Genomic DNA, 22658 nt, shown 5'->3' on the forward strand with positions numbered 1-22658 from the left:
TTTTCTATGTAATAAAGTGCTTGTACCAAGTCAAGAATGTGACAGTTAATGTCAATTCGTTTTGGTGTGTTTGAGTTTTTGAATAATCCATTTTATAAGTGACAGTCCATTTTGAAATTTCTTCGGAGTTCGAAATTTTGTTATTTTTTTCCTTTTTCTTCTTTACCTTGAAGTTTGGTATTTTCGTTAAATATACAGTTAGATATAGGTATAAATGTTCATAACTTATAAAAAAACACTAGTGTAGAAAAACAAAACAGACATATAAGTAATATATGATAGGATCTGAAATGAAAACATTCCACTTATTTCGAGATTGAAATATTTGAAACAAATATTGAATGGACATCGATAAATTCTTGAGATCTTTAACATTGATGAAATTCAGTTTTAAAAATTTTTTTAAAAGGCTTTCGCGTCAATGCGATCGAAACAATAAAAAAATTATACGTTTAGGAAACAACAATTAAATAGTAATGACAGCTGCAATATAATATGCAATTTAGGTTCAGCCTTATTCATATATTAAACCTTGACCTTAGAAAACGTGTTTTGAATGTCTTCTTCCTTAGAATTGAAACTGAACAAAAGGATAGACATGATTTAATACATATATACGAAATGCATCAAAGCCAATAGGCATTTATTTTTGTTCACATTTGAAAAGATTTATGAGATATGTATTGTGTCTTTCCTTTTGTGTGAATATTTGAGACATTGTGAATCATTGGGTTTGGTCTGGGACAGGTATTTAAACTAAAGTCTTACAAGGATTCTAAATACCTCACACTTACATCATCAAGTTCAATCTTAAAAATGGATGACCCTAAAGATTATTTCATACATGTCGGGTTGAAAAAAGTATATTCACCAAAATACTGAACCACGAGGAAAATTCATGAAGGAAAGTCACTAATCAAATGGCAAAATCGAAAGCTCAAACACATAAAACGAATGGATAACAACTGTCATATTCCTGACTTGGTACAGGCATTTTCTTATATATAAAAAGGTGGACTAAACCTAGTTTTATAGCTAGCTGAACCTCTCACTTGTATGACAGTCGCATCAAATTCCATTATAATGACAATGATGTGTGAACAAAACAAGCAGACATAGAAGGTAAACATGTCAAAAATAGGGGTACAACAGTATAGGATATACATGTAGTCGGTTGATCTAAAAGGTTAAACATGATTATTATTAGCAGGGGAAAACAGTACACATGTAGCATATGACATCAATTTTCATTTTAACCGTTGGCAAGTTCCATAGGAATGAAGAATACTAGAGTCATAGCGCTTTTCCTATTTTTAAAGTTTATCAACGATTAACGATATCGAAAGAATAATCACGTTCATTATAGTTTTTTCATTGGTCTATAAAACTTTTATAAGAGTTATTTTATGCATAAAGATGAAAATATTATTGATTTTTTGCGTTTACAGGTTATCATTTGAATTTTTGAATAGAGAAACTCTACACTATTTTAATTACCAAATATATATATTTTAAATGTATAGTTTATGAAAGGAATTCTTTGCAATTTGACATAGTACATACATCATGTAAACATTTAAAGTTTAAGTCTAAATACAAACATGATTAAGAGGAGAGGTTTTTAAAAATTGTTCATTTTCATTTAAATAAATAATTATATACTACATACAATGTCGTATTATGTTTCTGTGTGTGTTTAATTCTGTTTTATCATAATTACATGAAATCAAATCAAATCAAAGTACTGTAGTACTGAACATTGGATTGAAAAAAAATAATTATATTGCTATAGCTTAAAGTTATGTTAAGGTACAGATATATGTATTTTTTTCTGAGACAAGTTCCTGTGTGGATGAAAAATAATTGACATAAAATAAATAACCTCACCGTAGTAATTATTATATTGTAGTGATATTTTCATTAAATTTGATATTACTACTATACGAGCCGCTATTTTGCGCCTGTCCCAAGTCAGGAGCCGCTGGCCTTTGTTAGTCTTGCATGATTTTAAATTTTAGTTTCTTGTGTATAATTCGGAGTTTAGTATGACGTCCATTATCACTGTACTAGTATACATATTTTTAAGGGCCAGCTGAAGGACGCCTATGGGTGTGGATGTTTCTCGCTGCATTGAAGACCCTTTGGTGGCCTTCGGCTGTTGTCTGCTCTATGGTCGGGTTGTTGTCGCTTTGACACATTCCCCATTTCCTTTCTCAATTTTAGTAATCTGTTTTGTAGTAACGTATTATATTGATATTTTATTAAACAGTTTAATAAAGAGCAGATTATCTCACTAATATTTTCATAAATATTTTTTGATGAAATTGATTTATAACAAGCGATAAGGAATGCAATTTTGCACTTGATGATGTCCGCGTATTTGTACGATTTACACTTAGTGATGGATGCTAAAAAAAACGCAAAGGTTGTGTGCAGAATTTCTGCGCCAGTATAACTTCGGAATGACCTGTCAAGATCATCCGCTATGAATCTCACGTAATTGTAGCAAAGCAGTGACTTTCTTTCGGTGCAAAGATTGAACTTCTTGTAATCTTTTTTAAAACTAATTAATATATGAAAGTTGTTTTCCTATTGTTTGATGTGTTTGAGCTTTAAATGTTGCCATTTGATAATGGGTTTGCTTATTGTTGATTAAAATCTGCTTCTTTTTGACTTCATATAATAGTTATCTAGTTGACAATCATAAAACATCTCCTTATTTTACATAACACAGAATACAAGTCATAAGTATCTTAAAATTGAGAATGGAAATGGGGAATGTGTCAAAGAGACAACAACCCGACCATATAACAGACAACAGCAGAAGGTCGCCAACAGGTCTTCAATGCAGCGAGAAATTCCCGCACCCGGAGGTGTCCTTCAGCTGGCACCTAAACAAATATATATACTAGTTCAATGATAATGAACGCCATACTAAACTCCAAATTGTACACAAGAAACTAAAATTAAAAATAATACAAGACTAACAAAGTCCAGAGGCTCCTGACTTGGGACAGTCGCAAAAATATACCTCTAGCCAATGAAGAAAAGTAAACGCATAACAATACGCACATCAAAATTCAGTTCAAGAGAAGTCGAGTCTGATGTCAGAAGATGTAACCATAGAAAATAAACAAAATGACAATAATACATAAATAACAACAGACTACTAGCAGTTAACTGACATGCCAGCTCCAGACTTCAATTAAACTGATTGAAAGATTATGTCTTCAGCATATGAATATCAGGCACAATCCTTCCCGTTAGGGGTTTAGTATCGTACTCATCATACTTAGCTTACATGTATATCGTTTAAATGGGTTTTTTTTCTCATCAACCTGAATTGTTAAAGTTTTTTCCAGAGACTTTTGTTAATTTCTGAATCAATAAGTATTTATATATCTCTAGTTGACACTTTTCTGGTATGCATTCAAGAATGTTTATACCCTCTTATACAAGTATATTTTAGTTGTGTAAGACGATACCTGATACTGCATAAGGCATGAAATCCAATTCCTCTGAAGAAAATGTTATTTTACACTTTAAAGATTAAAGGGAAACTTCGCAAAAAAATCAAAAATTGATATTATGTTCATTCTGTATAAAAATGCTCAAATTCAAAGATATTAAAGTTTTATTCCGCTAGATAAGCGATCACCATCGATTTTAAATTTAGAGTATCAATTCTCTGCGATCCGCCATTTTGTCTTCTTTCCCGATTAATAAAAACGATATGTCTATAAACCACAAAGAAACAAAACTACAGTAACCGATGTAGTCGTAATTGCGTGTCGATATCTTGTCAATCGTACGGTTGTTTTATCCGACTAACTAACTTGATACGAAAAATATTCTTACTTTTTTTAAATTACCATGGTCTGTTGTTTTTAAACTGTTGATATTGGAATTAGGTGAAAAGTCAAAGTTGAAATCATAAATAAGTGTTCCGTGAAAATTGTTTTCGAAAATCTAATTTGTTCATAATTCTTTAAAGTAATAAACAAATATATTTTGATCTTCCCTCATCTGATCACCAGCATGGCTAAAGGTATTACTTCCAAAGGTATTGTGAGGGGTGTGAGGTGACACGTCCAGGTATTCAAGCGATTTCCTGTCGGGCTTGCAAGTTCCTGCATCGTTTCACTTCTGCAGGTATTGATCAGTGTACACGGCTGATAACTTATAACTTTCCATTTTGAACTATCAGATGAATAATATACAACTCTGTCTTACTTGTCATTACTAAACTCATACGCTTGTTTATAAATAACATTTCTGGTGTAAAGAATATAATTCATAAACATATAAATAATACCCAAAAAATAAGATTTGATGAAATTAAAATCTATTTAAATATTTTTTCCAAGGGTGAATTTGGGAAAATGTAATATATAGTCATTGTCAATAGTGAAGGACAGATTGGAACAGACCAGAAATATTGATTTAAAAAAATGTACGCACTTGCCGACGATTCGTTTATACGACTGGATAGAAAGTTACGGAACTATAGCGCAATTTAAAATATATACATGTATACATTGAACATAAGAAAAAAACATATATTTTGAATAAATAGGGGTAAAAGTGTTGTAAATAGACTAGTCCACGTATTCCAACAGTATGTAATCATCGAATGTCGATAGACTATTGTATACCAGAAGAAGAAGAGAACCAATTTGATTTAAATACAGGTCGATGTATAACTTTTGCTTTGGTTCATTGAAGCTGTGGACCTAGTAAAATCACAGATTTATATTTCAATAAGATTGTTCTCGAACAAAGGAAGTAATTCGTCATCACAATTGTTATATATGCCACTGGACGAACACTAATTATCCCCAGGGAATGTGAATATTTTGCTGGGAAACTTTTGAGTATCAAAGTTTCAAATTAATTTCGGGATTTATTTTCTTTCTTGGTATTCAATAACAGAAAAAAGAATAAATTACTTGTTCGCTAAATAGGGGTATTCTTGTCAGATAAAAGACTTTTAGTTATATTTAAAAGATAGGGAAATATGACATTAAATTGGTTCTGTCTTTTTTTTAAACATCGTTAAAAAGATGTGTGTCTAAGGTGAACGCCACAAGAACCCTGTAATACTAGTACGAGAGTATAGCATGTAAACATTCCTTCTCAATAATATGGTTGTATTGGAAATCTTTTCATACAGATTGACAACTCATTGTCCGATATGCATGTAATATTTGCCACATGACGCCCATACCTCAATATTATCTTATTCTGTGATATTGCTGTAAACATCGATGGTTCACACCCAAACAAAATGGGAGTAATGGACCTTCAGAGCTTCTCCGTGTTATACACTTGTGAAATATATAGACGAAATTTCTGTATTGAAATGAATCTACATCTCACAAACAGGATTTTCAAATAACGATTGTGAGTAATCACCTTACAAACCAATATAAACGTATGGCAAGATATAACCATGAAGGAATTTAGTTTTTTTCAGACGCAAGAACTCATCACTATATATATATCATAAACGTATACGTATATATATGCATACAGTTTCAAATATTAAGAACAAGCGGTCGATGTCGATAGTCTGTTTTCTAACTGTTCAGAGTTAGACATGTCACTTGTTCATTCTTGGAAGCCTTCATATTCCCCGTCTAACGATGGGAACTCTTTCTGATTGTGTTGACTATAAATGCTTGTATGGTAATTCTGTCGTTTATCTGTACAAGCGGTTGCATTTCCTCTCCTTTCCCAACAAACAAACGAACGAAACGCCACTAGTCTGATTTCTCTGGAGCTCATCCTCAATGGCTCTTATACGTCAGGAAACTTACATGTATACTAATAATGATTGTTTCAAGAACAACGATGTATGGACGAACTATTATAAATTCGTCAATATCAGTTATGCATGACTAAAAAATAACTTTATTACAACTACTGTATTACTTATTTGGATTAATGACGGCTATCATGTTCAACATTGCACAAATATTATCATAGAATTTTAAAAAAAATCCTCAAAAATCCTCAAAAGAAATAATGCCTTAGCTTAGATAATTGATATTCTTTTCACAAAAAGTTCGTGTAAATGATTGTCAAATGAATTTAATTATGTAAGAATAAAATGGTAAAAAGAAACTAAAAAAAATCATGCATGTTGTATGTTGTATTTTTTGTCAATTAAAAACTTTAAAATTGCAATAGTTTTATTAGCATTTAAACACAGCCAGATTTGAATACAAGTTAAGAAATTCCGGTAAAGTCAATGATATCAAACAGATGTACAATGGTATATCAAATTGGGTAATATTGCATTTAGTTTTTATAAAAGATTAAAACTACTATTTTTTGCTTCATATTTGAATCTTTACGCCAATTGCCGCTAAGAAAGTACTAAAAAATTGTTTCCTTTTATTTTTATACACTTTCGGAATTACGAATCTGAATTTTATTTTCAATTAATTTACACAATTTAATTATTGTATCTTTATTCTCATCGTGTATTAAATCTTAGTGTATTAACATCGTGACAGCATACTCTTTCTAATCCTTTCTGTTTATCCTTTCCAAATAACAACATTTATACCTGTGTACGCTTGAACTCACACCTGCGGCTAAATAGCTACAAGGTAAACGAATTGACCTCAAGCCGAGAAATATACAGTGACCTTTACAAAATAATATACACACTCTGCTCACACATTAGTTGCATTGAAATGATTATCAAAACAATAACGGTAAATAGAACTGAAATATTTTCAGTTCAATATCAGTAAAAATGTTCAATAAATATTTTATGAAAAAACATTTACTAGAGATAATTTTATAGGAGTTTAATTCAATCAATACAAAACGGTATATGCATATTCATTTTCGTTCATTCTTATATTGTGGTTAATAACTTCGACCATTCGTCAGCTGTGCGCTTTTAATTACGTATATTGTCGATAAGCTATAAGAGTTAAACAGATTTTATTTTTTCCCAGAATTCAATAAATCGGGCAATCGTAACTACTCGGCCATTCTCGCTACGCAGTACAATAGCCTCGTATGCACTACGGAGAAATTCTTCTTAAATTGTTGGCCGGAATTGTAGTGATCCGCGACACAAAGAAGTTCTATCCTCCAGGTGGCGCTATAATTTGGTTACATATCACAGAGTAATCAAGAACTTTAACTCTGCCAAATATTTTGGCGCGAAAGAAGGAGCAAAGTAAATAAGTAATGGTAAAAAATTTGTACCATTCCAGTCGAAAAAATATAAAATTCAATCGGATCGAAAAATTTTCCGGACAGGAGCAAGTTAAATCAGTAGTGGTAAAAAAAATGTACCAGTCCAGTCGAAAAAATATAATTTTGAATCGAATCGGAAAATTTTCCGGACAATGATTCCTCCGCCTAATGCATACGAGGTTATTTCTTCGTGCAACCAGAAAGGCCGAGTTGTTCCGATTGATAAATCGGGCTAATACGTCACGACCCACTCGAGAATTCAACCAAAAAAGTTACAAATACTTGATTTTCTCCGTTATTAGAAGGAATATAAATTTAAAACTTTGCAAATGTGTTTTTTTATGTTAAGATGAACATAATTAGATGATAAGTAAAAAATCGCGGAATTTCCCTTTAATACTTCACACAGCCTTCTTTAAACATTTGCATGGTCACCTGCAAAATTTCTTGGTATCAAATACTGACTACCTCTTTGGTACATTATATCTGTGTTTTAACTTAATGTTTACTGTTTGCTCTAGTCGCTCATGGACTTTTAGTCTGTTTGTGTATAATACATCTTTCTTTACCTGTTGACCTATCGCTTGAAATGAATCGGGTTGTCATAAATTAAATTATTTAAAAAACATAATTTTCTTTTAAAGATGAAATATAATAATTGTACAAGTTAATTGCCAAAAAAATACCTCTACCGATACAGATATATTAATATGCGTTTGTTCTCGTAACAAAGCTCAGCATTGTGTTACCGTGATTTGAAAGCAAGACCTTTGAGTTGGTCAAATTGGATATAATTTTTGTTATTAAAGCACATTACACTTGCATTTGTAAAATATTTTACTTATTATGAGTATAAATTGAAATATTATATCAAATTTAATTTCGGAAATTTGAAAAGGTTGACAATTTATTTTGATGAAAAATCTACAATTTACTCAGATCAGGTGACTTAATCAGTATACCATCACAGGTTAATCACTTAATTTAGAAATGTTTTAAATCTGGCACTGCCACGAACAATTTTAATTTTCGCTTCACAAACTTTGTCATTAAAGTGTTAGATATAAAATCTTGTTTTACTAAGTTTCACTTTATCAGGTGCGATACTGTAGTACGATATTATCTACATATATACATCGTGAAAACAACATTTCGTTGTTTAAATTCCAAACGATTAAATTATATTAATAAATGGTGCTTTAAATGCTAAATTCATTTTCCTCGGTTGTAAAATAAATAAAGGATACATATACTATACTTAAACTTTAGTGTGGAACGTCACTATCTGGAAATATGCATGGATGAATTTAAGTGTATTTAAGATTTTATAGCAGATGCTTTTAAAAAAATCGTTTTCGGAAACTTCTCTGTGCAACTGCATTTGGATATTTTAGACTGGCGTTTTTAGGTCAAACATTATTATATATCACTGACCAAAATCTGAACCTTCATATGGTTTACTATTTGTGATTATTCTGCGTGTCGCCTTGTCTCACACTTAAACAATTAGAATTATGGACAAGAAGCGTTCCAAAAAAGTATGTATAGATACAATTCAGACCGTCAAGTTGACAGCCAAACAATGATAAGGTATATTTAAAACAATAAAACAGATCTGAGAAGATACCGTGTAGTACACACAGGGAGATATTTACAAATAAAGAAATCCAATGTTTGTATTATTGTTGTGTTCAACTAGTATATATGTTGATGAAAAGAATATTTCGTGCTAAACTGAAATAAAATATGTGGAATGTGCAGTGTGAACATTCTACCTGATACCAGGTACATGTATTACAGTCACCACGGTAAAAGGTAAGACGTTCATCAAATGTTTCACACTCTGCCTAATGTCGTTATACATGTAAATGCGTCTTATTTTCTAGTATTTTCACACATGACATGGTTTTCTCTTTTTAATTTAATGTGTATGCGTATATTTGTATCTTAAAATCTTAAAAATTAAGATAACAAGCTAATTCACATCATGTTTTAATATGATGTCAAATAATTAAATTACTTTGCTAGCATATAATCATCCATCTTTGATGGAAAAAGGAGGGGGGTATATTTTTAATTTAATTTTTTCTCATCTCACTTTTTTGTTTCGGTATAAGAGTTTTTTTTACAACATCTCAAATCGGAAGATCGACGAGGTTGATAAATTTAGATTCATATATATTTAGAAAGAAAGATACGATCTTGTCTTATGTATCGGTGCACTTGTTTGCATTCCTATTTTACTGTAATATTTTCGGCTTATTGTCTTCCTGAAAACAAAGGTCTATGCAGAATTATATACGATGGTAAATGTAGGGCATTGCAACTTCTTTTTTTGAGAAAATACATATCTAGAGTCCAACATAGTGTTTGTATATAGTTATTCTTGTTTTCATTCTCTACATTATCTAAAATTCCGATGAGAACACTCATGTGTTTATGGTTTCGGAAATATTCAATCTATTTCAGATACAATAAATTATATCCAATAAGTTAAATTGTTCAATAGGAATTATTTTATTTACATGTCATATACTATCAAACTTCTCTCACACAGCTTTAAACCTTTGATCACTTTAACATGACTAGGTATCTACAAAATTGTCTATTGGATGTCCCCATGATCAAACCATTGACTTGACTTATCGGTTATATCTGTCTAGGGTCATAGATATATAGTTTGATTAAGTTTAATATAAAAATTAATCACTTTAATAGACAGGCTTCTTGATGTGTTTTAAAAGATCCTTAAATGTTAAACTAAGATCATGATCGGGCATTCCATCATATTTTTGTTTATACTGACCAAGTTTTAATTTTCTTACATCTACATGTATGGATACGTTCAAGACACGAATACACTGGCTTTAATGCAACGTAGAAAAGGGTGCCGTCCATTTATTGACGGTGCGAGAGCATATTCGAAGTTATTTAAAACACTTCAGTATCGCACACATCAATCTTCCAAGTGGTTCCAATAAAAGATAGTTTTCATGACGAGTGATTTTGAATATTGGTGTGACCTGCTCGTCGGAATGTAAACACACATTTTGTGACATTTTTCTAGCTTCTTTTAAGTGTATGTTGCCTGATAATTATTCAACTCTTTCATTGTAATAGCTCTATTTTTTTAGGTCGTGGCGGATAGTCGTCTGGGTCAATAGAAGGATCCATCCAATGAAATACCGTGTACATAAAAGAGTTGTTGACTTTAAAGTGGTTGCTAAAGTTTCTGAAGTTCTCATTTTGTAAGCATGTTTGCGATGCATCCATCCTCTTTTGGTTTGTAGTCGTCTGTGATGAAATGTTCAGCTTGTCGTTCTCGTTCTATCCTTCCTTGTTGATTGTTGCTATTGGTTAAAGTGTGGCTGTCCCATACTTATCCATGTATGTTGCGCCATTATCCATGGATGTTGCGCCATTATCCATGGATGTTGGATCTTTGTCTTAAATAAACTAATACCAAATATTGTTGATTTTTTCATGAGGAGAGAGGATTTGATGAATTCCTTCTTTTTGAACAAACAAACATATGCATACACTGCATTGACGTATACTTAAAAATCATTTTGCATTTAGACACGGTTAAAATTAACTTAATCTATAGAGAATTATTTGTACTAGTATGACACTTGCTATGTCTTTGCTTCTGTTGCTTCTGTTGTAGGAGCAAGATTCCCGATAAAAATAATATATTTGGTGGAGGCATTCTGATGATACTTTGATATTTCCGAGATTTATATAGAACTATTTAAAAGAAACAATGATTTCAACTCCCTCAGGCAAAGTTAACCTTTAATGGAATGTTGTTGATTCTTTTTGGGGCTCTGAATTTATTAATGATTACTCTTGATTTTGCTTGGTTAACTCTTTGGGTAAAAAATATATGTTTGTATTCAAACGTGGGAAATAAGTTGACAAAATATGAATGATAGAGTTTTTAAAAAAGTAAGTGAACGCGGGTTGGTGATAAATTTTGCTGCTTTTAAATAAATGAAAAACAATAGCCTTGTCATAGATTGTCAGCTATACAACTTATAGCTTCATCTTGTCATATGTTTCATTAATTTCTTCCAATTAGTGTTTAAGGAATTAAATAAGGATGTTTGAAAATATCTGAAAAATTTCGAAGTTTTTAGGTGTTTTTTTTTTACAGCAATATGGATGGTCGTGTTGTACCGATTTTGAATGCGAAAGCTGTTTCTTCGAGTTCTGGTCAAGGAAACCCAAGGACTTCAAAACTTATATTTGCTACTAATATGGTTAGGGTTTATGTTAGGACAGAGCATAACGGAGTCGGGGTCTTATCTTTCTTAAGGCACTATTACTTAATAATTTTGTACGAAATATTCTGACACAGCACGTTCAAGTCAGGCCCCGATGTACATTATCGTATTGAATAGATTGGGGAACTGTCCGCTTTATAAATATCCGTCTATCTACCAAATGGACTACATGTATGTGCATCCACACTTGCAAGAAATTGGTACCGTTAATTTTATTTGATTAACTTTAAAAATATTTGATTATGAACAGCTAAATTAAATGGATTGTCAAGATGTACAGAAGAAATGACATTATTATTTTATCTGAACGGAATAATTATCATAATATTTAACAAATGAATGAATGAAATATTAGGCCTCGTGCTCTGTCTATAAAATTATTTCAAATTTGAAGAATAGGTGTTGAAATAATTAATTTTCATATTTAAGTTTTATTTATTTAAACCTGAAATGACCGAGTACTAAGGCTTTGCTATTACATTTCGGAACGTCACTTTATGTTGTCAAACTGTTGAATGTTTATCGATTTGAGACGAAAGAACTTAACAATAATGAATTATTGTTTTTCAATTACTTCGTAGTAGGTTTTGTTCGTTGACTGGCAGTGATCCGTAGTGATTTGAGATTAAATATCTCTAGATAACAAACTTACATGATTGAAGTGTATAAGGATAATTTCTGTGTCAAGAGATTGAAACGTAGTGTGACATTTGTAATATCTTCTCAATTTTACCATTTAAATGCTACAAAGTATCGGGGTATGCACTAGCTATGCAATTCAAACCCCTCCCCTTTCGGTTTCATAGACTAAAATGAACGATGTTTTCAATTCTATGAAATTGTAAGTTTTGTCAAATATTGTTGCTCGGTCTTTAAACTTCTATGTTGTATCAGACTGTTATTTGTCTTTCCGTCGTTTCTAGTTTTGTTTGCATTGTCTTGTCGGTTTGGTTTTTTAACTTATTAGTTTGAAATAAAATTGAGAATGGAAATGGGGAATGTGCCAAAGAGACAACAACCCGACCATAGAAAAAAACAACAGCAGAAGGTCACCAACAGGTCTTCAATGTAGCTAGAAATTCCCGCACCCGGAGGCGTCCTTCAGCTGGCCCTTAAACAAATATATACTAGTTCAGTGATAATGAACGCCATACTAATTTCCAAATTGTGCACAAGAAACTAAAATTAGAATAATACAAGACTAACAAAGGCCAGAGGCTCCTGACTTGGGACAGGCGCAAAAATGCGGCGGGGTTAAACATGTCTGTGAGATCTCAACCCTCCCCCTATACCTCTAGCCAATGTAGAAAAGTAAACGCATATCAGGCACGATCCTTCCCGTTAGGGGTTTAGTATCTTACCATCATAACATATATGAGAAGAACATAACCTGTTGAAAGTCCATTTGGTATGTTCCATCTCTCCGTTTAGAATCACAGCTTGAGCGGAATTTTTTTTCTAATAGTTTTAGTAGAAAAGGCTTCTTAGCATGCTATTTTTTTTTTTTTTTTTAGGGGGGAATTGGTTCCTCTCTGGGATTGGGTTTGTCGCAAGACAATAAAATTATATGCAGACCTGCAACACATAGGATTTCTTTGAAAAATAGAGGTCATACTAGTTACATCAATGTCCTTCTGGCATAGGTGGATAGTTGTCACATACCAACTTCCAGTAGTTTTCTTTAGAGTAATCAATGCAAGGCTCGTTCATAACCTGAGTAACCAAAAAAATATATAATTAGACTTTTTGAAATATTTTGGATATGACACCTTCGTTACCTATCCTTTCTAGAATATTAAATTGTTCTTTATATTCGTTTATTATTTTCCATTTTGTAGTCATTTGCATATACAGATCGTATAGTTATGTTTCTTTTGTAAATTCTACTTCTACTTATTGTTATTTCAAACATTAAAAACACTGGTAATGTTCTTATTATACTGTGTATTGAAAGGCAATCTTTGTAATCTCCATTTAAAGGTTAGTCAGCTGATTTTAATTGCTGTTTTACGTATACGATTTGAATATAGAATTATCCATTCACAAATCGCATTTTCTATTGATGTATAGTGTATGCTCTTTTTGCTTTGTAAAATTTAAAACAGTTATCTTCAAAGAAATGAACAAAATATTCGAGTCATTAGGATGATAAACATTTTTGGCTGACGTGTTTTATACATTATATCGTGGCCCAAAAGGCTATGTTGATTTTCTAAAAAGCTACAAATGGGTTACTGTAAAAACACGTATATTATCTATGTTTCTGAAGATTACGGTTATGAAAATAAAATATAGTATTACCTTTCAGTATAATCCACGAATATTGAATATTAAAACTTATATCTGGTTTAATGCATAACTCAATAATTGATACAAAAATATTGAACAAAAGATTTCGAGACAGGTTTCCACTTATATGGGCATTTAAAAATTTTAATGAAAAGACGTGTCAGATATAAGATATCTCTAAAATAGGATTTCTTTGTGGTCTGTTTATTAATTACGAAAATATACTTTAATTTCTTCCTTTTGTTGAGCTATATACTGACCGTAAATTCACTTGAAATAATCAGGTTACGGCCAGTGACAATCCAGTTATGCTTATTATAATCTCCTTATGGTTATCGGTATGGAACAGGAGATTTAATTAAGGGAATTATAAACGACTTTATTAGTATTTATTATTTTTGAACGAACATGAATTTAATATTTAAAATCAAACATTGTTTACATTCTGAGGAACATGTGTAGAAGGATTTGTATACATACCAGCAGGTACGAGTAATATACATTTATTTTGATAATTTTCATTTGTAAGTGAAAAAAAAGATTTACTTCGTAATGTTTCCAATTATTTGAATTGTATGAATAAAAGTTACTTGGTATTTTAATTTTGTTGACTCCCATTTTCAATGCACAACGATAAATATACTTCAATGTACGTTCATACATATCTCAAAACATATGTTCGAACGCTCGTATTTCTTAACTTTTCATCGGATTTAATTTTAAAATGGAATTTAATACTTTTAATTATGCCATTAATCTTTATCATAAGATATAAAGTTTTGGTGCCAATTGAATACTGATTGAATTTCCTTTCGATCCTCAAAGCATTGGGTATGTACAGGCAAAAATATTTAACCTAGTATGCCTTTTTCATTTCTTTAACTACGAGCAATACATTAAAATATCTCATTTGTGTTAAAAAACATTATTAACAATTTTCTAAATACGAGTTATATGATTCTTGAAAACGTCAACATTGAAAACACACTCACAGCTCTCTAGCCACGATTCCTAATAAAACGAATTTTCAAATATAGACGCTTTGTTATAATACTTTCCAATTTTCGCGAAAGTATTAAGTATTATTTTGTTTTCTTAATTGTGGATTACTTGCAAGTATATTTTTAACAAAGAAAATGTATCGTAAGAAGTGATTATTTGAGCAAGTGGGTAGTTTAGATACTTAGTCGAGTATTCAGGCCTGAATGATATAAGTCGAAAGTCAAATACGGAAAAGTCACGGAAGTCTTACCTAATCTTATTTTTGAAATGCACCACACAGACTATACTTGAACTGAGGTTTTCCTTTAAATCTTATAGACGCTTTTTTCTTCCAAACTTCAAAAAAGGTTTCGTAACTTTGTTTCATGTTGTAATTTTGTCTTGATATTGAACACATAATTTTGTTGTAACCAGGATAAAAATGAGGCTTACTGGAATTCGTAGATACTTATTTCATTTTTTTTTGGTATCTTCCGCCCCTCTTTTGTCGTAAATATTTAATTCTTTGATATTTTTTCAAAGGCAACAAACAAAGACGATTAAAGATGAGGTTTGTGGTGTTAATATAGGTAGGCATAAAAGACAAAACACAGCATATACAAATAAAACGAAACTTAATAACACTTTACCAAATAAGGCTCGTAGCTACAGGATAGTGGCTCATAGAATTAAGTTGTTCATATTGGCGGCTGTGCTTTTATATCAACATCAAAATGTGCTTGAGAAATCGTAATAACAAAGCCCTGATAGAGAATTTATACTGCCACATTGAATTCAAGTAACTAAGATACAATTTTGTAAAAGTTTTCAGAGCTCCAGATAAGCTGCGTATTTGCGTGATCACGCAATACAAATAATAAAAAACCCAATGCAATTGCCCATTGCAGGGTTCAATAACCCAATTAATTCAAAGGAAAACCCAATTATATTCCAAAACCATGAGTTTTCAACCCTTTTATTGACTACCATTTGCGTTATTTACCCTTATCTATTTCACTGGTATTAAAGAGATAATAGTAACTGCAATTACGATTATCCCAATATGGCGACGGCAGATATAGGTAAATTCTTTACAGTCATTTTACTCAAATGTAGCATGTTTTTGTCACTAGTTACTCAGCTGCAAGATTTTTCTATACCATTACATCATATTTGAATCGTAACGGTGCACTGGAATTGTCTAAGCGCTTTGAAAATTGCCGTTGAAAAATTCGGGATGATAATCGTAACTAGGATAAAAAGAGAATCGTAATTATGGTATTAAAAAATGCGAAGATAATCGTAACTGGATAGTGTTTTATTGATATTGACACTAAAAACGTATATCTGATAGCACATGATGAAATTATGGTGATGAATTAATCACGTTTCAACATTTTATGACATATCTTTTTGTGGATATATTATTAATGGTTCTAATGAAAACAGCTACATACTATTATATCATAAAATTGGAAGGGTGAACAAGCTTTAAGAAATTTGAATATGGGAAAAACACGAACTATATTAAAATACAGAAAACTCCCAAGAACTAGGAATGTCACAAAATATTGGAATGAGCGATGAGGCAATTTTATAGGAAGTTATGATATATGGCAATAATTGTCAGGGGAAACGCATGTGTCACCCTACATCAGATTTGTGATTAATAAGATTGAGAATGGAAATGGGGAATGTATCACAGAGACAACAACCTGACCATACCAAAAACAACAACAGAAGGTCACCAATAGGTCTTCAATGTCGCGAGAAATTCCCGCAGCCGGAGGCGTCCTTCAGCTGGCCCTAAGACTGTTAAAGAATATTGATTTATCCTGAATAAAAACATAGTAAATATAATAATTATTGTTTTAAATCATTTAATGCAGGTGGCTATGTGTGCTATTTCTTCCCCCGGGAAGCGACTGCTGGTTCAATTCTTGTCCATACCCGTTATGCCATAATGAAGTAGGAAAGACGTTTAGTATTCGCTAGAGACAGGTAGACGAGAAATTAAGAACAACAGTTTTGCACTTTTGGGATATGGGATATTGCTACCCCTCCATTTCTTCCCAAATAAACCCACCTTAAACGCGCAAATAACATTGAAACTTTGAAAACAATTAGAATATCTACTTACCACAATACCTGACCCGACAGCTGCTTCATTGTCAATATATTGAACAGGTATATGGATATAGGAAGATGCGGTGTGAGTACTAATGAGACAACTCTCCATCCAAATAACAATTTCAAAAAAGTAAACCATTATAGGTTAATGTACGACCTTCAACATGTATACATTAAAAGGTAATACATATTGTTGTCTGTTTTTAGGGCAATTTTCAATAAAAATGTGAATTTCAGACGTAAAAAAAATGAAAATCAACTTGTCAATTTTTTTATTTCTAGAGTTATTTTGAATACCTCTATTGTAGACCTGATTGTAAATAAAAATAAAAAGTGCAATATTAAATACTCTTAAAAATGATATCCTTTTCATAATGTATGTACTGTTTCGCAGGGGACACGAAACTGCTTTTAAACGCGCATCTTATTGCATTTTAATGTCTCCTATAGACATTCTAGCTTGTTTTACTTTATAAACTAGAAAGATCTCATTTTTTTCTGAATGTGAGAACCATTTTTTATCGATAAATATTAGACAGTACTTCACATATAAACGTACAACTTATGTTACGTAGTGGACATTTTCATGAGTATTCATAAACTAACCCTTGCTATTTGTTTTGCACGAATAGAATTGAAAAAAATAAAAATCTCCAATACTTGTTTCGTAGGTGACCGTTTTGTAGTGGACATATTTACATGGGTTTGTTTCCCACAATCTCCATATTGCAATAGTAACAAAAAAGATTATATTCATCAAAACACGTATTACGCTGTACACTGATTTTGTTTCATAATTTTAGAACCAGATACTGAAGGAGATTTGAACCGTTTCGAAGTGGACATTAACAAAAATACGGTATCACTCTGGTCTATTTGATGTGCTCTTTTTTGTCAACAATTAAAGTGCCGTTATTAAAGGGAAACTTCGCAAAAAAATCAAAAATTGATATTATGTCCATTCTGTATAAAAATTCTCAAATTTATAGATATTAAAGTTTTATGCCGCTAGATAAGAGATCACCATCGATTTTAAATTTTGAGTATCAATTCTCTGCGTTCCGCCATTTTGTCATCTTCTACGATCAAAAATCACGATATGTCTATAAACCACAAAGGACCAAAACTACAGTAACCGATGTAGTCGTAATTGCGTGTCGATATCTTGTCAATCGTACGGTTGTTTTATCTGACTAACTAACTTGATACGGAAAATGTTCTTATTTTTTTTTTAAATAACCATAGTCTGTTATTTTTAAACTGTTAATATTGGAATTAATTAAAAAGTCAAAGTTCAAATCATAAATAAGTGTTCCGTGAAAATTGTTTTCGAAAATGTAATTCGTTCATAATTCTTTAAAGATTTATATGTCCAACAACGACCCACTGCTCTACATGTGTTACTAACAGCATAAGATAGCAATTCTTTTGTTAGGTCAATTCTCTTTCGTACAATACCAGAAAACACGGAAAATAAGTTCTTTAAATTTTGACTCTGGAATTAATACCATTTTTTCGTGCGACAAACTTTATTTCTGGCGATGAGCAGACATGGGCGGAAAACAATAAAAAGATAGGTTTAATATTTGTTCATTCATTTAACATGTATAATATGAATATCATTTAGTACACTTCGGTCTATACAAATGCAGAATATACCATGATGGTTTGATTTCGTCAAAAGATATAAGAGATCTGACAAATAGATTATCACTTCGATATTGCAAGACACCCATTTATAACTTTGCACTTTTGCATACCAAACTTTCGCAAAAAGATAAGTCATTTGATTAAATAAGAAGTTGTGGTTTGTTTACTTGGGAGACACTTACCCAAATGAAGTGGACTTAAGCAGCTATATAAGTCACGGTATGGCCTTCAACAGTGAACAAAATTAAAAGTATATTGTATAATTCAACTAAATGTGAACATGGCTGTGAGTTAGTACGTCTGGAGCTCTCCCTCTATGGCGCTTGTACCTCGGAAAACTTATACAGCTTGTTTCAAGAACAACCGGGTTCAGACAAACTGTTCTGAAATCGATATTGCCCTCTGGCTTGATATGGGAGTCTAGGGCTGATACCAGGGCCATATGGAAAATGCCATGTAATAATCTATAAATATCCGGTTTTTTTTTACAGTTTATATGAGAAAATACAAAACTGGCAGAAGGTTTGAAACGGAACACAAATTTAACCTACAATTGCTTCTCAGTCAATAAACCAAATAAAACAGCTAGCAAATAACCCCAACCCTAACCCTAAATCAAATAAAACAGCTAAACAAAGAAAGAAACATATTTAAGATGGAAAACAAATCTGGGGTTGATATTGCCTAAATATTCAATATTGTGTTGATGAAAAAACCCAATTTATTAAGGAGCTTGGTGGTGAAAAACCCAATTTGATATTAACATGAGGGGTGAATTGGAATTGATAATGCAATCAAAAAACTTTATCACCCAATTATATAAGAAAATGGTGGGTAAAAACCCCAATTTGTGAATTCTTATCTGGATCTCTGCAGTTTTGAAAATATACGATTTATGTATAATAAATCTATTTACAGTAGACTTTGTTTTAAGACATATTTTAAGGGAGAGCAAAAACAAGGTCTCATACGACCTTATAACATAGGCGTTTGCTTAATAAAGGAATTATCTTAAGCAGGTTTGACTGTATATGATAGAACAGTACTGAAAGTGAGTGTATGACGTAAAACCACACCATGTCCATTCTTTTATATATCTTTTTTTTAATATACCTCCTATCGCTATCGAGGGTATACATCTGACAATGAAGGTGTTGTGTGTCACTGAACTCTTCATGTTGTAATTACTTTTAATTATAAAATGGTAATAGACAGTAGTAGCTTAGATTTCCAAGATAACACTAATAACTTTACGCTTGACAAATGATATGTCATACTGCACATTATAGGTGTACATTATTCTAAAGGAATTTAGTAGGCCTAGATTTTACTTCTACTTTTTCAAGTCATAAAATGAAACAGTTATTATTTGTTTTCTATTAACAAAAATGTTAATTAGTTTTGGGACTAGATTTTTATGCACTGAACTAGTGATTTTGTCTCTATGGGGTGTCAATATCATTACAAAAATCACGAAAGGTCATAATTTAGGTTCTTATAAGAATACCTCAAATAATGTTTTTGTCTTCCGTTATATACATAAAAACAAATACATTCGTTAGAGTGTATGTGGATGATATATCTTTTAAATGAAACACCTCTTTTTTTTTAGGTGTTCCCTATACATCTAAAATTGGCATTACATAAAGCCAGTCCTTCATTTTTGTCTCGCCTGCGACAACGAACGTCGCAGCAGCATGCATGCGAGACATATGTATTGCGATTTAAAGTATTTGTATAAAACTATTACATTTCAGAAGGTTTAAGACCTGTGTGCTTCATACCTTGCTTCTAGATTTCTTGTGTTACGAAGTTGCCATCTGGCTTATGTATATTATCCTTGACATCATTTTAATAGATCAGTTACTGCTTGAAAATAACAGTTCTTTTTGTCATGTGAATGAATTTTGCACTTATTGTGAGAAATAGGGAAGCTACATTATAGTTATATGGTAATTCCTACATTTAACATGTCCTCGACCTTATTTTATGGATTAGGGTTAAAGTTACTTGATTAGGTCCGTTTCCCAGATACTATAAGCAGTAGGTAAAGTATATGTAATGCTATGAATGATTGTAAGGGGTACATCTCAGCCGGGCATGTTTCATATGACCATGACCTAATTTTCATGGTTCATTGGTCAGTGTTAAGTTTTGAGTGTTTTGGTCTGTTTTTCAAGGACAATATCAACTATATTAAGTGTATGGAATAATTATATGTCGATATAGCTGGTATCATCTGAGTTGACATTGACCTCATTTGCATGATTCAGTACTGGTCAATGTTAAGTCTTTGGGTTTTTTCTGGGTTTTTTTTTCAAATACTAATAGCATTAGGTCTGCTATATTTGTAGTATGAAATAATTGTAAGGTGTACATGTCTGTCTGGTCTGCTTTAACATAACCTCATTATCATAGTATACATTTATAAAGTGTTAAGTTTATGTGATACTTACAGAAAAACTTCATATTACAGGATATATACTATTACAAGTAAAACTGGCGAAACATTTCAGCGAGTGCACCACACCGTTTCCCCTTTTTCCAGTGATAATCATTTTATGTGCATTTAGTGCAAAAACGAACAAAACTGCCCTGAAACAGCATTATATCCAATTAACATCGATGCCTTACTATTTTGTAACAATACAATGTAGATTCTGGGGAATCTTGATTCCGCATATACACTTATGAGTACTAAATATTATGAACAAAAAATTCTCTGAAACTGATATTTTCAAGATGCTTGATTTCTTGATTGACAACATATTTGTTACGTTCAGAGGACGTGTTTTTCAACAGACTGTCGGCATTCCAATGGGAACAAACTGTGCCCCTCTACTTGCCGACTTGTTTCTTTATTATTATGAGGCTGACTTCATGCAGGAACTTCTTAGGAAGAAAGATAAGAAGTTAGCAATATCCTTTAACTCTACTTTTCGCTATGTAGATGATGTTCTGTCCCTAAATAATTCAAAATTTGGTGACTATGTGGAACGCATCTATCCAATCGAGCTAGAGATAAAGGATACTACAGATACAGTTAAGTCGGCCTCATATCTTGACTTACATCTAGAAATTGACAATGAGGGTCGGTTGAAAACAAAACTTTACGACAAAAGAGATGATTTCAGCTTTCCAATTGAGAACTTTCCATTTCTAAGTAGCAACATTCCAGCAGCACCTGCATACGGGGTATATATCTCCCAATTGATACGATATTCCCGTGCTTGCATTTCCTATCATGATTTTCTTGATAGAGGGTTGCTGCTCACAAGGAAGCTATTAAACCAAGAGTTCCAAATGGTGAAGTTGAAACCATCCCTTCGTAAATTTTACGGACGCCATCACGAGTTGGTTGACCGTTATGGAATAACCGTTTCACAAATGATATCGGATATGTTCCTTACGTCGTAACTACAATCTCCTTCCCTTTCATGAATTTGACCTACCGAATTAGACTATTTACCGGATTTGTTATCACAAAGCAACACGACGTGTGCCGCATGTGGAGCAGGATCTGCTTACCCTTCCGAAGCACCTGAGATCACCCCTAGTTTTTTGGTGGGGTTCGTGTTGTTTATTCTTTAGTTTTCTATGCTGTGTCGTGTGTGCTGTTGTTTGTTTGTCTTTTTCATTTTTAGCCATGGCGTTGTCAGTTTGGTTAGATTTATGAGTTTGACTGTCCCTTTGGTATCATTCGTCCCTCTTTTATGGCATATATTTTAGATTGGCTGTGTTTTGTGTTTTCTAATGCTGTATTTACAATTTACATGCATAACAGGTATTAATAAAACATGTGAAGGTGTTATTATTTCAATTACATCGTAAGCGTAATAATATTTCAATTACAACATAATCCCAAATGAAACTGTGAAACCCATCTCAATAGCAAAGCTGTCAGGTGTATACTGTGCTTTTTTCAAAATATATTATACCTTGCATAATATGCAGTCAGCTGTTCAAACATTGATGCATTCAAAGACACGATAATTTAAATCACATCATATCGAACAAGTATTATATTATAAATGCGACATGGTGGCTCTATGCCAAGACCTAACACATTGTTTATGGATTAAAGAAAATTACCCTTTGGTT

At 31.9% G+C, this 22658-nt stretch overlaps 1 protein-coding gene across 5 annotated transcripts in view; it reads left to right on the forward strand.

Moving 5' to 3' along the window:
- LOC143057152 (uncharacterized) overlaps nucleotides 1-22658 on the forward strand; it is a 77408-nt gene that overhangs the window by 11765 nt on the left and 42985 nt on the right. The window contains exon 1 of one of the 5 annotated variants that reach the window (XM_076230397.1): nucleotides 8881-9036. The exons of 3 other annotated variants lie outside the window; for them this stretch is intronic. The gene's annotated coding sequence lies outside the window, so the exon portion shown is untranslated. Of the gene's footprint in view, nucleotides 1-8880; nucleotides 9037-14151; nucleotides 14283-22658 lie in introns of those variants that run through there. One more of the 5 variants, XM_076230396.1, reaches the window with a different exon arrangement.

This window comes from Mytilus galloprovincialis, chromosome 13, assembly GCF_965363235.1.
Source record: "Mytilus galloprovincialis chromosome 13, xbMytGall1.hap1.1, whole genome shotgun sequence".
Lineage (NCBI taxonomy): Eukaryota > Metazoa > Mollusca > Bivalvia > Mytilida > Mytilidae > Mytilus > Mytilus galloprovincialis.